Here is a 13,837-nt window from a genome sequence, read left to right on the forward strand (position 1 = left end):
AGTATACATTTTTATGTCAGGCAGGTCTAACAATATGTTTAGAACTTTTCTTTTGCACTTTTAATAAATTTGGATAATAAAATACAATCTCGTGTTTCTTTTTGTATGTGTTGGAAGGACTTCATTGGTTTTTAAAAATTGACTAAATCTTCTGATTTTGAATTTAATTTAGAATCATTATCCAAGTCTATGACAATAATATGCAGTCCATTTTAATAGTAACCTCTGGTACAGGCGCTCTGAAAGGTCTATTGCTCCTCTGTGTTTTTCCAAGTCCAGCTCTGGAGTCGATGACAGCTTATCCTGTTGCCGTCAGATGGGATGCCAGTGGATTCATCCTTAAACCACACTCCAACATCAAGCTCCACCTGCAACACACAAATACAAAAACAGTACATTATTCAAATATCCTATGCCATTACACTCAAAATAGAACTGTTGTAATTTGTTACAAAGTAGTTAGTTACTATAATTAAAATACTTACCCAGTAACAAAGTAAGGGATTATTATTCATTTTATGTAATTGTATTACTGCTATTAGAAATATGATGGTATATCTGTATAATATAATAGAACAGAAGCAAAATGTTTCCATTTTTTGTTATACAAACATATTTAAGAATAATTCTACTAAACATTATGCATTTATAAAAAGTTTGACCTTTAATTACTACTATTACATATGAATATTTTATTTATAGAACTGATATTACATATATTAATTTATATATTCCATTTGTTGAGGTTTATGGGGATTTTGAGTGAACAATTAAAAGTCATTTAATTTAAAAAGCAACTTAAATTTTAATAACAAACTTATTAAATGATCATTTCATGGTTCACTTTTATGCACAGTTAGGGTTGTTTGCTTTAATTTCAAAAGCACCACACCATATGCAACGTGTCCTGACAATTACTACTATTTGTTTTGGTGACATCACAAAGGGGTTGTTCACTCGCAAAAGCAGTTCATTCATGGTTTGCTGAACCTCAATCAACCAATCAGGTGCAGTAATTGCCTACACTTCTAAAATGAAATTTGCACGCCGTACAGGTCGATCGCCATTCGCAGGGGTCAGCGTGGCCGGAGTGCAATGGCCAAGCCTCGCCCTGGGTGAACCACCTTCTTGATCATGGTATCTCCCCTGCCAGGTAAGTATGAGTTGCCGGGCGGCGCAAATGGCAGCCGCCGTTTTCTATCGGCCGTACTCCAGGGCGGTGATGCCCAGCCACCGAGCATGGGGAATGGGCCAGCAACCCCTGTCTCCTGACGGCGCTGTACTTGCAGCAGACGTGCCTGTGCCTGCAAACCACTCGCTAGTAACTGTGGCAACGCATGAAGAGTTTGAGCTTCCTCCAGATGCTTGCTTTGTGTTTTGTCATCAGTTGGGGCTGCCAACACATGGATTCCACCGGACGCACTCGACCTGGGGATAACAGACCCTCTATGGGGGGAGGGGAGGGGATCCTCCTGTTCTTTCTTTCTTTTCCTCCATCTGTTTTCTTTCTCTACAGATGCCGTTTTTCTCTGCTTAGTTTCTGATTTGGTCTATTTGGACATGTCGACCTCCTGCTTTGCTGCGGTTCGGACCGCCTTTGCCTAGAGCTCCGTGCTTTGCACTCTTGCCTTGTATGTTTTGTGTCCTGTTTTCTCACGTCAGCCTATCAGCACAGTGCTCAAACGACATAGCTTGAAGAAGACGAGGGGATCTACAAACGTTCCGCAAAAGAACTTCACTGACGAAAGCGGAAGCGCTAACGAAACAACCTCCCGCTGCAAGCACCTTACATTCCTGGGACGGGAAACCACCGACGGCTGGCTGCGAAATTGCCTGTGGTTCAGATTGGTTTAGAACCGTCCCTCTGCCCAAAAGGCCACAGACCTCTGCAAAAGATTGCAGTTCTTGAAACAAAGTTACCTCTGATCCGAGCAGAAGCGTTCGCTTACTTAATGGCAGATAAAATGATGACCTTTCACACGGTCTGCATTCGTTCCGTCAGTAACAGCGGCAGGCCGGTAAAAATAAAATTCTGACATTCCACAGGGCACACTCGCTTGGCGGACAAAAGCCACCGGGGGCTCTCTTTGCGTGTTCCTTCACCTGGTCAAACCGCTTTGAGGGGGGACCTTCGAGTAGTTTTCGGCGTCAGAACAGACTCTTCTAGCGACGGGTGGGCAGGCCTTCCACAGGCGCGCGCGGCTCTACTGGAGCAAAAGAGGCTTGGCAGAGGACGAGGAAGAGAGGAAAGCGCCGCTCCAGCGAGGGGGTGCTCGCTGCAGAGCCATTCGAGGAGAGCTGAGCTCCAGCGAGGGGGAGCATGAGCTGTCGCTCCTCCTCCTGTAAGCTGTTTTAATGCGTACACCAACCCCACCCCTAACCCTACCCCCAGTGACATCACTCGTAGAAGAAGTGCAAAAAAGGTGGAGCTCAAGCTTAAGCTCCCCCTCGCTGGAGCTCAGCTCTCCTCAAATGGCTCTGCAGCGAGCACCACTTGGCTCCAGCCGGGTCCGACGCTACCGCCTGAGCTCTGTCTTGAACCACTGTGCTCAGGGGAGAGCGCGAACGCAGTCCCCCACTACCAGAAATTATGCAGTCGAGATTCCCACATTTGGGGAATTCGCAGGGGTCAGCGTGGCCGGAGTGCAATGGCCAAGCCTCGCCCTGGGTGAACCACCTTCTTGATCATGGTATCTCCCCTGCCAGGTAAGTATGAGTTGCCGGGTGGCGCAAATGGCAGCTGCCGTTTTCTATCGGCCGTACTCCAGGGCGGTGATGCCCAGCCACCGAGCATGGGGAATGGGCCAGCAACCCCTGTCTCCTGACGGCGCTGTACTTGCAGCAGACGTGCCTGTGCCTGCAAACCACTCGCTAGTAACTGTGGCAACGCATGAAGAGTTTGAGCTTCCTCCAGATGCTTGCTTTGTGTTTTGTCATCAGTTGGGGCTGCCAACACATGGATTCCACCGGACGCACTCGATCTGGGCATAACAGACCCTCTATGGGGGGAGGGGAGGGGATCCTCCTGTTCTTTCTTTCTTTTCCTCCATCTGTTTTCTTTCTCTACAGATGCCGTTTTTCTCTGCTTAGTTTCTGATTTGGTCTATTTGGACATGTCGACCTCCTGCTTTGCTGCGGTTCGGACCGCCTTTGCCTAGAGCTCCGTGCTTTGCACTCTTGCCTTGTATGTTTTGTGTCCTGTTTTCTTACGTCAGCCTATCAGCACAGTGATCAAACGACATAGCTTGAAGAAGACGACGGGATCTACAAACGTTCCGCAAAAGAACTTCACTGACGAAAGCGGAAGCGCTAACGAAACAACCTCCCGCTGCAAGCACCTTACATTCCTGGGACGGGAAACCACCGACGGCTGGCTGCGAAATTGCCTCTGGTTCAGATTGGTTTAGAACCGTCCCTCTACCCAAAACGCCACAGACGTCTGCAAAAGATTGCAGTTCTTGAAACAAAGTTACCTCTGATCCGAGCCGAAGCGTTCGCTTACTTAATGGCAGATAAAATGATGACCTTTCACACGGTCTGCATTCGTTCCGTCAGTAACAGCGGCAGGCCGGTAAAAATAAAATTCTGACATTCCACAGGGCACACTCGCTCGGCGGACAAAAGCCACCGGGGGCTCTCTTTGCGTGTTCCTTCACCTGGTCAAACCGCTTTGAGGGGGGACCTTTCGAGTAGTTTTCGGCGTCAGAACGGGCTCTTCTAGCGACGGGTGGGCAGGCCTTCCACAGGCGCGCGCGGCTCTACTGGAGCAAAAGAGGCTTGGCAAAGGACGAGGAAGAGAGGGAAGCGCCGCTCCAGCGAGAGGGTGCTCGCTGCAGAGCCATTTGAGGAGAGCTGAGCTCCAGCGAGGGGGAGCATGAGCTGTCGCTCCTCCTCCTGTAAGCTGTTTTAATGCGTACACCAACCCCGCCCCTAACCCTACCCCCAGTGACATCACTCGTAGAAGAAGTGCAAAAAAGGTGGAGCTCAAGCTTAAGCTCCCCCTCGCTGGAGCTAAGCTCTCCTCAAATGGCTCTGCAGCGAGCACCACTTGGCTCCAGCCGGGTCCGACGCTATCGCCTGAACTCTGTCTTGAACCACTGTGCTCAGGGGAGAGCGCGAACGCAGTCCCCCACTACCAGAAATTATGCAGTCGAGATTCCCATATTAGGGGAGCTCGCAGACATCTGCCCAGGGAACGTGCAATGGTAACTGTAGACTGTAGACTCTCGTCCAACGAGAAGCCGCGATTGTCTACAGTTTGCTTAGACCATGGGCTAATCGGAGGGATGCATTGTCTAAAGTTTAAAATCAGGGCCAATCAGCGCTGAGGATTTTCCAAAGTTTCTCTTGCTCTGAATGCTCAATTTATCGGGTCTGAAAGTTCATCTGCTGTCAAGATAAATTCATATGTTAAAGTGATTTTGTGTGGAAAGTTATTTTTATACTGTTATATTGATGCACAGTATGTTTTGTTCACGACATGTTTAAAATATCTCACTTTTTGAGCAGTATTCGTGAGGCTGCGCCTTCAGAATGTACTCCTGTCGTAGAGATTTCGTGTGGTAAGTTATTTTTATACTGTTATATTGATGCACAGTATGTTCTGGTTACATCACGTTCAAAGTTTTTCACTCTTTGTGCAGCATTTTGTCTTTGTTCGTGAGGCTGCGCTGTCAGCAAGTACACCTGTTGTAGTGATTTATAGTGGTAGGTTATTTTTATCCTGTTCTGATAAACAGTATGTTTTGCTCACATCACATTTAAAATATTTCACTGTGTGTGCAGTATTTTGTCTGTGTGCCTGACGCTGCGCTGTCAGACGTTCATCCATTACAGAGATTTTGTGCGGTTAGTTATTTTTATTGTTACATTAATGCTAAGGTCACATCATGTTTGAAATATCTCATTCTTTGTGCAGTGTTTGGTCTGTGCTGGTGACGCTGTGTCGTCAGAAAGTTCACCTGTCCTAGAGATTTCGTGTTGTAGGTTATTTTTATACTGTGATATTACTTACATGTATATATGGCTGCACAAAACCTGAAAAAGTTTAGCTTATGTACTATTTTCAATGCTCGTGTCGGTTTGATAGCTCCATTTACATAGTAAACAGTTGTTTTATTAATATATAGCAACCATCATGCTAATAAATAAATATCCCTTCATATACAGCAATATATGTGACCATGACTATTATTATCATTAGTTGTTACTATGAGAAGTGAAGAACATTTTAAGATCTTAGCTGGGACAAAACATATGATCCATACCTGTACACAGTAAAATCATCAGAGTAAAATTTACTCAGTTCAGAGAACATTTGGTCCCTCTCTAAATTGAGCAAAATTTACTCAGCAGCAGAGTAAAGTTAATGAGCCGATGATGAGTTTAATTAAGTGATGATTGAGGACTGATGATGAACACCTGCTGTTAATATGCAGAAACAGAAGAGAAGCAGCAGCAGCTAGGCTCATTGCTTACCTGATTGACTTTATTTCTGTCAGATGTTCAAAAAATCCATATGAGACTGTGGCGAGGGGGCGTGGCCGAGAGCCGTGGGAACGGAGTAAGGCCACCGCGTAAGTGGATACACCTGCGGTGCGCACCTGCCTCGGATCCCACGGAAGGAGCTCTGGACCATAAAAGGAGGAACTATGGCAGAGGAAGCCGAGAGAGGACCGGGCCCGGACATATTTTACTTTTGCTTTCAGTTTGCTTCCTCACGAAGACTGCCGTCCGTCCGTTTTGGTTTAGACACGGAGACTGCCGTCCCTGTTATTAATAAATATTTTAAAACTGCGTTGGTTCTCCGCCTCCTTCTTTCTGGCGGCCAAAGGGCCATGAACTTTATTACAGTGGTGCCGAAGCCCGGGAGAAGGAGGGACGCGTTGTCCAGATGCCCTTGCCGCTGAGAGAGGGGCGAGTGTTTGGGAGTTAACCCGAGTGGGGGAGAAACCTGTTCGTCTGCCCAGAGTGCCGGGACGGCCTGAGGCTGGCGAGGAAAGGATCTGCCTGCTGCCGTCTCCCAGCATGGGGAGGAGCAGGAGACGCAGGGCTCACCACCGAAGGGGAAAGTGCTGAAGGGAGCCATCCCACAGAACCCGGGGGAGTTGCCGCGATCCACCATGATGCCAGAGCCTGCATCCATCCACGGAAGCGGAGCAGGAGACCAGAGATGCCGCCAGCCAGCCAGGAGAACCGCCGCCGGACGCCAGAAGACAGACGGGTGGATAGATTCCTCCACAGGGCTCCCAGCACGTCATCGCATCTCTCAGCTGGTGGAGGACCGAGTGGCAGCGTGTCTGGAGAACCGAACCCCAATTTTTTTTTTCATTTTCCTCTCTCCCCTTTCCTGGTCTACTCTGTCTTTCCTTTTTTTTCATCTCCTGTTCTCTCGGCCCATCTCATATAGGTCTCGCAGGGGCTGTGGCGCCAACCCCCCCATTGTCTCCGTGAGGAGCTGCCGTCCCTGTTATTAATAAATATTTTTAAACTACGTCGGTTCTCCGCCTCCTTCTTCCAGGCGGCCAAAGGGCCGTGAACTTTATTACAGAGATTTATAGTGAAGTCCAATGTTGTAATGAGAAACTAAATCATTTGGTGATGAAAGGTTAGTAATTTCAGGAAGAGAGTTAATACTAGCAAAAAAAAGGATTTTAAATTAATATGTTTTATGTTACGGAAGGAAATAGTACGGAGAGATTTGGTGGAAGAAAGAGAGAGTGCAAAATTAAATCAGAGGAGAAAATTATCCGTTATAGGGAGTTCCTCAGCAGAGAGGTCAATGGGTGAAACACCAGAGCAGCAGATGAGGTTGAGGGTGTGTCCTTTAGAGTGTGTGGGAACATTGACATGCTGTTGAAGTCCAAAGCTCTCAAGACAGGATATAAAATCTCTTGTAAGGGAGTTATTAAAATTATCCACATGAATATTAAAATCTCCTAAAACCATAATATTAGGTGAGAGGGTGGTAATATGTGTTAAAAAGCAGCAAAGTCATTTAGAAATTCATTATTTAGTTTGGGTGGACAATAAATTATGGAAACATTTGTAGGTGTGGATCCAGAAAGTTTTGAAATCATAGATTCGAATGAAGGAATAATGTGAAAATGTTTTTAAAGGAAAATGAGAAAGATTTTCAAGAATGTGTTCTCAAAAATTTCTACATTTGTTTCAGAAACAAAGTGCATAAAAGACCAGTTTCAGAACAATTTTGGAAAAAAATATTTGTGGAAATAGACGAAGAGGGAATCTGGAAGAATTTAAAATGGAAATATTTAGACGCAAAAATTGAAACGTTGGATTATTTCATCAGACATAATGTTATTTTCACTGAAACAAAACTGGCACAAATTGGAAGCAGTGAGAATGCATTATGCAAAATATGTGGACTGGAAAATGAAGGTATTATGCATTTGTTTTTAAAATGTGTTGAATTTAATACATTTATGGCAAAGTTAAAAGAAAGTATTAAACAAATGATGAAAAGTAAAACTGATTGAGGAGGAGACAGAATGGTATAAAATATTTTTATTTGGTTTTAATTAGGGATGCACCGATATGGATTTTTTGGCCGATACCGATAACCGATAATTCTTCAGACTTGGAGGCCGATAGCCGATATGTATAGGCCGATAATAATAAATATTTTAAATTGTTATATTTTTATACAGCAAACTTCATAAAAGATTGAACTGCTCTTATGAACTGAATAGTCTATACTTGAAGCAAAAAAGATATGATTTCGAAATTGCAAAGTGTCAACATCGGATCGATAACGATAATCTTAAAAATAGCATTTATCGGACAATAACGATATGGGCGCCGATATATCGTGCATCCCTAGTTTTAATGGAAGTAAAACAAGAATTGCCAATTTGTTTCTATCAGTTGCAAGAACTGTAATTTGAGAAAGGAGAAACATTGTTAAAAATAAACATGCTAAAATGGAGTTATGGACAATGTGTAAAAGAAACTGGAAAACTATATTAAAACTGTGGAACAATATTTTAGAATGGAAGAAAAAGAGACTGAATTTTACAAAACGTTTATGTTGAATACTCCTTATATTACGTACTCACTAGATGGTTTGAAAATAGATTTGCCAGAATGATTATGCTTGTTGTTTTCCTGTTTTGAAACCAACATAATGTCATAAGGAATGTTTGTAAATGATATTTTTATATGCTTCTGAACTGATGTTTTGAAAAAAAAAAACATATACTTGGATCGATACAGAAAATATTAGCATGGCCCCTGCGAAAGGATGACACGCAAATCCGTGAAGCGCTCCATATTGCTGTTTTAGTGCGTGGGTAAAAGTACAGAAATGAAAAAAGACAAAAGGCTTTTCACGATTCCAAATGGTGCATGAGGATGGGTTTAGCAAATCGTGGGAGGTGCTACTGGGTCAACTGGAAAGTCTACATGCATGGTGAAAACGAATGTGGGATGCTTTGATCGTTTGTTTTGTTGTGCAACCAATGCACTTCCAAAGCCCTTGCTTTAGTGGGACTTTGCCATAGGCTATCCTGACACTCTAATTTCCCCCTGTCCATAAACTTGGTGACCTACTGCATCAATCAGTGTGCCTAGCACTGACAGGGCCAAAGCTCTGTAGTGCACGGCATACAAGTGGGAACATGGCTCTCTAGGTCCCACCACCTTGGAGGAACATTGCTGGGACTCGAGGCGTACATATGCCCTGAGCCTGAGTGCTTGCTATGGTGGCACATATACTAAAATTGGGTCGATACAGAGAAGATTAGCATGGCCCCTGTGAAAGGATGACACGCAAATCCGTGAAGTGCTCCATATTGCTGTTTTAGTGCGTGGGTAAAAGTACAGAAATGAAAAAAGACAAAAGGCTTTTCACGATTCCAAATGGTGCATGAGGATGGGTTTAGCAAATCGTGGGAGGTGCTACTTGGGTCAACTGGAAAGTCTACATGCATGGTGAAAACGAATGTGGGATGCTTTGATCGTTTGTTTTGTTGTGCAACCAATGCACTTCCAAAGCCTTTGCTTTAGTGGGACTTTGCCATAGGCTAACCTGACACTCTAATTTCCCCAGTCTTTAAACTTGGTGACCTACTGCATCAATCAGTGTGCCTAGCACTGACAGGACCAAAGCTCTGTAGTGCACGGCATACAAGTGGGAACATGGCTCTCCAGGTCCCACCACCTTGGAGGAACATTGCTGGGACTCGAGGCGTACATATGCCCTAAGCCTAACTGCTGATCTGTGCTCGCTACGGTGGCACATATACTAAAATTGGATCGATACAGAGAAGATTAGCATGACCCCTGTGAAAGGATGACACGCAAATCCGTGAAGCGCTCCATATTGCTTTTTTAGTGCGTGGGTAAAAATACAGAAATGCAAAAAGACAAAAGGCTTTTCACGATTCCAAATGGTGCATGAGGATGGGTTTAGCAAATCGTGGGAGGTGCTGCTGGGTCAACTGGAAAGTCTACATGCATGGTGAAAACGAATGTGGGATGCTTTGATCGTTTGTTTTGTTGTGCAACCAATGCACTTCCAAAGCCCTTGCTTTACTGGGACTTTGCCATAGGCTATCCTGACACTCTAATTTCCCCCTGTCCATAAACTTGGTGACCTACTGCATCAATCAGTGTGCCTAGCACTGACAGGGCCAAAGCTCTGTAGTGCACGGCATACAAGTGGGAACATGGCTCTTCGGGTCCCACCACCTTGAAGGAACATTGCTGGGACTCGAGGCGTACATATGCCCTGAGCCTGACCGCTGGTCTGTGCTTGCTACGGTGGCACATATACTAAAATTGGATCGATACAGAGAAGATTAGCATGGCCCCTGCGAAAGGATGACACGCAGATCCGTGAAGCGCTCCATATTGCTGTTTTAGTGCGTGGGTAAAAGTACAGAAATGAAAAAAGACAAAAGGCTTTTCACGATTCCAAATGGTGCATGAGGATGGGTTTAGCAAATCGTGGGAGGTGCTGCTGGGTCAACTGGAAAGTCTACATGCATGGTGAAAACGAATGTGGGATGCTTTGATCGTTTGCTTTGTTGTGCAACCAATGCACTTTCAAAGCCCTTGCTTTACTGGGACTTTGCCATAGGCTATCCTGACACTCTAATTTCCCCCTGTCCATAAACTTGGTGACCTACTGCATCAATCAGTGTGCCTAGCACTGACAGGGCCAAAGCTCTGTAGTGCACGGCATACAAGTGGGAACATGGCTCTCCAGGTCCCACCACCTTGGAGGAACATTGCTGGGACACGAAGCGTACATATGCCCTGAGCCTGAATGCTGATCTGTGCTCGCTACGGTGGCACATATACTAAAATTGGATCGATACAGAGAAGATTAGCATGGCCCCTGCGAAAGGATGACACGCAGATCCGTGAAGCGCTCCATATTGCTGTTTTAGTGCGTGGGTAAAAGTACAGAAATGAAAAAAGACAAAAGGCTTTTCACGATTCCAAATAGTGCATGAGGATGGGTTTAGCAAATCACGGGAGGTGCTGCTGGGTCAACTGGAAAGTCTACATGCATGGTGAAAACGAATGTGGGATGCTTTGATCGTTTGCTTTGTTGTGCAACCAATGCACTTCCAAAGCCCTTGCTTTACTGGGACTTTGCCATAGGCTATCCTGACACTCTAATTTCCCCCTGTCCATAAACTTGGTGACCTACTGCATCAATCAGTGTGCCTAGCACTGACAGGGCCAAAGCTCTGTAGTGCACGGCATACAAGTGGGAACATGGCTCTCCAGGTCCCACCACCTTGGAGGAACATTGCTGGGACTCGAGGCGTACATATGCCCTGAGCCTGACTTCTGATCTGTGCTCGCTACGGTGGCACATATACTAAAATTGGATAGATACAGAGAAGATTAGCATGGCCCCTGCGAAAGGATGACACGCAAATCCGTGAAGCGCTCCATATTGCTTTTTTAGTGCGTGGGTAAAAGTACAGAAATGAAAAAAGACAAAAGGCTTTTCACGTTTCCAAATGGTGCATGACGATGGGTTTAGCAAATCGTGGGAGGTGCTGCTGGGTCAACTGGAAAGTCTACATGCATGGTAACAACGAATGTGGGATGCTTTGATCATTTGTTTTGTTGTGCTAATGCACTTCCAAAGCCCTTGCTTTAGTGCGATTGCCATAGGCTATCCTGACACTCTAATTTCCCCCCCCGTCCATAAACTTGGTGACCTACTGCATCAATCAGTGTGCCTAGCACTGATAGGGCCAAAGCTCTGTAGTGCACGGCATACAAGTGGGAACATGGCTCTCCGGTGCCCACCACCCTGGAGGAACATTGCTGGGACTCGAGGCATACATATGCCCTGAGCTTGACCACTGGTCTGTGCTCGCTACGGTGGCACATATACTAAAATTGGATCGATACAGAGAAGATTAGCATGGCCCCTGCGAAAGGATGACACGCAAATCCGTGAAGCGCTCCATATTGCTGTTTTAGTGCGTGGGTAAAAGTACAGAAATGAAAAAAGACAAAAGGCTTTTCACGATTCCAAATGGTGCATGAGGATGGGTTTAGCAAATCGTGGGAGGTGCTGCTGGGTCAACTGGAAAGTCTACATGCATGGTGAAAACGAATGTGGGATGCTTTGATCGTTTGCTTTGTTGTGCAACCAATGCACTTCCAAAGCCCTTGCTTTACTGGGACTTTGCCATAGGCTATCCTGACACTCTAATTTCCCCCTGTCCATAAACTTGGTGACCTACTGCATCAATCAGTGTGCCTAGCACTGACAGGGCCAAAGCTCTGTAGTGCACGGCATACAAGTGGGAACATGGCTCTCCAGGTCCCACCACCTTGGAGGAACATTGCTGGGACTCGAGGCGTACATATGCCCTGAGCCTGTCCACTCATCCGTGCTCGCTACGGTGGCACATATACTAAAATTGGATCGATACAGAGAAGATTAGCATGGCCCCTGCGAAAGGATGACACGCAAATCCGTGAAGCGCTCCATATTGCTGTTTTAGTGCGTGGGTAAAAGTACAGAAATGAAAAAAGACAAAAGGCTTTTCACGATTCCAAATGGTGCTTGAGGATGGGTTTAGCAAATCGTGGGAGGTGCTGCTGGGTCAACTGGAAAGTCTACATGCATGGTGAAAACGAATGTGGGATGCTTTGATCGTTTGCTTTGTTGTGCAACCAATGCACTTTCAAAGCCCTTGCTTTACTGGGACTTTGCCATAGGCTATCCTGACACTCTAATTTCCCCCTGTCCATAAACTTGGTGACCTACTGCATCAATCAGTGTGCCTAGCACTGACAGGGCCAAAGCTCTGTAGTGCACGGCATACAAGTGGGAACATGGCTCTCCAGGTCCCACCACCTTGGAGGAACATTGCTGGGACACGAAGCGTACATATGCCCTGAGCCTGAATGCTGATCTGTGCTCGCTACGGTGGCACATATACTAAAATTGGATCGATACAGAGAAGATTAGCATGGCCCCTGCGAAAGGATGACACGCAGATCCGTGAAGCGCTCCATATTGCTGTTTTAGTGCGTGGGTAAAAGTACAGAAATGAAAAAAGACAAAAGGCTTTTCACGATTCCAAATAGTGCATGAGGATGGGTTTAGCAAATCACGGGAGGTGCTGCTGGGTCAACTGGAAAGTCTACATGCATGGTGAAAACGAATGTGGGATGCTTTGATCGTTTGCTTTGTTGTGCAACCAATGCACTTCCAAAGCCCTTGCTTTACTGGGACTTTGCCATAGGCTATCCTGACACTCTAATTTCCCCCTGTCCATAAACTTGGTGACCTACTGCATCAATCAGTGTGCCTAGCACTGACAGGGCCAAAGCTCTGTAGTGCACGGCATACAAGTGGGAACATGGCTCTCCAGGTCCCACCACCTTGGAGGAACATTGCTGGGACTCGAGGCGTACATATGCCCTGAGCCTGACTTCTGATCTGTGCTCGCTACGGTGGCACATATACTAAAATTGGATAGATACAGAGAAGATTAGCATGGCCCCTGCGAAAGGATGACACGCAAATCCGTGAAGCGCTCCATATTGCTTTTTTAGTGCGTGGGTAAAAGTACAGAAATGAAAAAAGACAAAAGGCTTTTCACGTTTCCAAATGGTGCATGACGATGGGTTTAGCAAATCGTGGGAGGTGCTGCTGGGTCAACTGGAAAGTCTACATGCATGGTAACAACGAATGTGGGATGCTTTGATCATTTGTTTTGTTGTGCTAATGCACTTCCAAAGCCCTTGCTTTAGTGCGATTGCCATAGGCTATCCTGACACTCTAATTTCCCCCCCCCCGTCCATAAACTTGGTGACCTACTGCATCAATCAGTGTGCCTAGCACTGATAGGGCCAAAGCTCTGTAGTGCACGGCATACAAGTGGGAACATGGCTCTCCGGTGCCCACCACCCTGGAGGAACATTGCTGGGACTCGAGGCATACATATGCCCTGAGCTTGACCACTGGTCTGTGCTCGCTACGGTGGCACATATACTAAAATTGGATCGATACAGAGAAGATTAGCATGGCCCCTGCGAAAGGATGACACGCAAATCCGTGAAGCGCTCCATATTGCTGTTTTAGTGCGTGGGTAAAAGTACAGAAATGAAAAAAGACAAAAGGCTTTTCACGATTCCAAATGGTGCATGAGGATGGGTTTAGCAAATCGTGGGAGGTGCTGCTGGGTCAACTGGAAAGTCTACATGCATGGTGAAAACGAATGTGGGATGCTTTGATCGTTTGCTTTGTTGTGCAACCAATGCACTTCCAAAGCCCTTGCTTTACTGGGACTTTGCCATAGGCTATCCTGACACTCTAATTTCCCCCTGT

At 45.8% G+C, this 13,837-nt stretch overlaps 2 protein-coding genes, 12 non-coding genes and 1 pseudogene across 15 annotated transcripts in view; 13 read left to right on the plus strand and 2 right to left on the minus strand.

The window, feature by feature from the left end:
* Positions 1 to 13,837, plus strand: part of LOC137491103 (uncharacterized) — a 1,183,352-nt gene that overhangs the window by 142,416 nt on the left and 1,027,099 nt on the right. The window lies entirely within an intron of this gene.
* Positions 1 to 13,837, plus strand: part of LOC137489733 (uncharacterized) — a 281,585-nt gene that overhangs the window by 100,802 nt on the left and 166,946 nt on the right. The gene's annotated exons all lie outside the window — the stretch shown is intronic.
* On the minus strand, positions 1,005 to 1,161 carry LOC137489652 (U1 spliceosomal RNA). The gene has a single exon (XR_011009050.1). It is a non-coding gene; the product is annotated as a U1 spliceosomal RNA (small nuclear RNA).
* Positions 2,551 to 2,714, minus strand: LOC137494268 (U1 spliceosomal RNA). The gene has a single exon (XR_011014228.1). It is a non-coding gene; the product is annotated as a U1 spliceosomal RNA (small nuclear RNA).
* Positions 8,198 to 8,298, plus strand: LOC141382085 (U6 spliceosomal RNA; annotated as a pseudogene).
* Positions 8,712 to 8,818, plus strand: LOC141382074 (U6 spliceosomal RNA). Its single transcript, XR_012403020.1, has one exon. It is a non-coding gene; the product is annotated as a U6 spliceosomal RNA (small nuclear RNA).
* Positions 9,242 to 9,348, plus strand: LOC137490800 (U6 spliceosomal RNA). Its single transcript, XR_011010862.2, has one exon. It is a non-coding gene; the product is annotated as a U6 spliceosomal RNA (small nuclear RNA).
* Positions 9,772 to 9,878, plus strand: LOC137490791 (U6 spliceosomal RNA). Its single transcript, XR_011010853.2, has one exon. It is a non-coding gene; the product is annotated as a U6 spliceosomal RNA (small nuclear RNA).
* On the plus strand, positions 10,302 to 10,408 carry LOC141382034 (U6 spliceosomal RNA). The gene has a single exon (XR_012402977.1). It is a non-coding gene; the product is annotated as a U6 spliceosomal RNA (small nuclear RNA).
* LOC141382037 (U6 spliceosomal RNA) lies at positions 10,832 to 10,938 on the plus strand. Its single transcript, XR_012402980.1, has one exon. It is a non-coding gene; the product is annotated as a U6 spliceosomal RNA (small nuclear RNA).
* On the plus strand, positions 11,359 to 11,465 carry LOC141384287 (U6 spliceosomal RNA). The gene has a single exon (XR_012405353.1). It is a non-coding gene; the product is annotated as a U6 spliceosomal RNA (small nuclear RNA).
* Positions 11,889 to 11,995, plus strand: LOC141384288 (U6 spliceosomal RNA). The gene has a single exon (XR_012405354.1). It is a non-coding gene; the product is annotated as a U6 spliceosomal RNA (small nuclear RNA).
* Positions 12,419 to 12,525, plus strand: LOC141382035 (U6 spliceosomal RNA). Its single transcript, XR_012402978.1, has one exon. It is a non-coding gene; the product is annotated as a U6 spliceosomal RNA (small nuclear RNA).
* Positions 12,949 to 13,055, plus strand: LOC141382038 (U6 spliceosomal RNA). Its single transcript, XR_012402981.1, has one exon. It is a non-coding gene; the product is annotated as a U6 spliceosomal RNA (small nuclear RNA).
* Positions 13,478 to 13,584, plus strand: LOC141384289 (U6 spliceosomal RNA). The gene has a single exon (XR_012405355.1). It is a non-coding gene; the product is annotated as a U6 spliceosomal RNA (small nuclear RNA).

The sequence above is a fragment of the Danio rerio genome, chromosome 4, assembly GCF_049306965.1.
Source record: "Danio rerio strain Tuebingen ecotype United States chromosome 4, GRCz12tu, whole genome shotgun sequence".
In the NCBI taxonomy this organism is placed as follows: Eukaryota; Metazoa; Chordata; class Actinopteri; order Cypriniformes; family Danionidae; genus Danio; species Danio rerio.